The following is a 2,723-nucleotide window of genomic DNA, read 5'->3' as shown; positions in this document are numbered from 1 at the left end:
ACACACGTACACACACACACGTACACACACATACGTACACACACACACACGTACACACACACACACGTACACACACACACACGTACACACACACACACACGTACACACACACACACGTACACACACACGTACACACACACACACACGTACACACACACACACGTACACACACACACACGTACACACACACACACGTACACACACACACACGTACACACACACACGTACACACACACACACACAACGTACACACACGTACACACACACACGTACACACACACACGTACACACACACACACAACGTACACACACGTACACACACACACGTACACACACACGTACACACACACACACGTACACACACACACACACGTACACACACACAACGTACACACACACACACGTACACACACACAACGTACACACACACAGACGTACACACACACAACGTACACACACACACAAGGAACACGTGGTGGAATAGACGACACGGTACCACTTTGAGGTCCACATTCAGCTCTGCGTCGTCTCACACGACCCCCGCTCGGGATGCGTTTGTTGCGAGGCAATGGACACACACACACCAGGAATTTGCCAGATTAAGTAATTGGCGGCCGGGCTAAGACTCGCGATGTTGAAAATATTCGCAAAAAAAAAATCGTGACCATTTCAAAACCCAGGATCCGAACGCAGAGGGATTTCTCCGGAACTGCGAACCCCCTCACTTTGAAAGTCGCCCGGCCACCTCGTGGGGAAAATCCAATTTGTGACGGGCAAGGGGGCAGCAGACGGAACGATTGGAGGGCTCGCGAGCGCTTGGCGCGTATCGCAGGAAGGGGGGGGGGGCTGCATGGACTCCAGCGGCCGCAGGGACCTTGACAACGACGAGAAGCGACTACGCTCGCCATGACCGTCATCGCCCCCGGTGCGACGCTCACAGATCTCCCCCCGCCCCCCAGAGGGCAGGCCAGGGCAGGGGCAGGGGAGGGTAGAGTAGGGCAGGGAAGGGGGGGGCAGGGGAGGACAGGGCAGGGGAGGCGAGGCGGGGCGTGGGTTTGTTAGTAAACGCGGTTTCGTGTTTGACACGCGAGTGCGTGCACGTGCTCGTCTTGGTTAAAACAAAAAACGCAACCTCAACAAAAAAATATTTTTAAAAAAATCGCAAACAGTTCTCATCTTGTAGATGCAACGGATTATTTTCGTGACGTTGCTGCTGCTGCATCAACCGTGCTGCCACAAGCACAAATGACAAGCAAAATAAATCGCCAATAACACTGCGTGGCCTCAAAATGAATAGGCGACGTTTCGAGCGATGGCCCTTCTTCATAGCACTCGCAGCTGCGCCCAGCCATGTGCCCCAGCACAACAAGCCGATAGATTCCACTTTGAGAATGTAAAGGACTTGAAATTGACTGTCGGTTATATCGCTGTTATTTTGTGTTGACAACAGCTGTTATTAATGTTTTTGTTGTCGCCGTCGTCGTCACGAACGTACACAAGACGAGAGCTGTTTGCGTTGTTTCTCAAAACGTGTTAGTATCGCTGCGGGGACCCGGGGTCCCCTCCCAGCTCGTCACCTCGCGAGCCGTTCAGGTTCGACATCTAAGCCTGGGCGCGTTCCCACTGCAGGGACCGTCGCGTCGACGTGTTAGTGAATCTCGCAGCGTCTCGCCTCCTCACCAGCCCTCCCTGCCTCGCGTGAACCTCATTAAAGACACCACCACCACAACAACAACAACAACTGTCGGTCGCTCCGTGCCGGCGGCGGTCTGAGCCGCGCGCGAGGCAGCCGCTACCAACCATCATCAGATCACCTGTGTGTGTCTGTGTGCGTGTGTGTGTGCGTGAGTGTGTGCGTGTGTGTGTGCGTGCGTGGGTGTCTGTGTGTGTGTGTCTGTGTGCGTGGGTGTGTCTGTATGTGTCTGTGTGCGTGCGTGTGTGCGCAAACGAGTGTCTTTGTGGGGGTGCGTGGGAGGGTGGGTGGGTGTGTCTTTGTCTTTGCGTGGGTGGATGTGCTCGGGAGCATTCGGCAGCGTGTGTTTGTGTTTATGTCTGTGTGTGTTGAAGTTTGTTTGTGTTTGTGTGCCTGCGTGTGTGTGTTTGCTCGGGTTTAAACACAATACTGACGTACAACCCGATCACGTGGCCAACGTGGGCCGAGCCTTTGAGGTCCCGTCAAACGTTGTTCACCAAAAAGTAAAAACAACAACAACACACGCGTACATCTTTCGCGTCGTCGGTGGCGTCCACCGGGATCTGCGACCGTCCACTCGGCGGCTGCGAAAAACCTGGTCGGCTGAACTCCGAGGAACCGTCCCCCTCCTCGTCTTCAAACCTCGTCCACCCCTAACGCGGCGGCGTCCCGTAGCGAGCGCCCGCCTCGTCCAGTGCAGGTCGGTGGGGGGATATTGCAGAATCCCCCCCCCCCCAAACCTCGTCCCGTCTTTCGCCGCCCCAACAACATCTGCGAAGGCACTTGTGTCCGCGTCCGTCCATCTTCGCTCTGCCACAAACTCCTTCCCCCCCTCCTCCCCGCCGCTCCAGAGCGGCACGCGCGTCTCCGCATCTCGGGGGTCGCGCCGCGCGTCGTTTGGCACGACGTCCGACGTTTCGACGCTCCGCACGCCGGGAGCTCCTTCGAGTAATCGAGTTCGGTTCCCCCGCCCGCTCGCTCGCACCTCTCCCCGCCACCACCACCCTACCCACACCCCCCCGCCCCCCGC

The sequence above is a fragment of the Lampetra fluviatilis genome, chromosome 29 (assembly GCF_964198595.1).
Source record: "Lampetra fluviatilis chromosome 29, kcLamFluv1.1, whole genome shotgun sequence".
In the NCBI taxonomy this organism is placed as follows: domain Eukaryota; kingdom Metazoa; phylum Chordata; class Hyperoartia; order Petromyzontiformes; family Petromyzontidae; genus Lampetra; species Lampetra fluviatilis.
The sequence above is the reverse complement of the archived record's forward strand: the minus strand, read 5'-3'. Positions refer to the sequence as shown.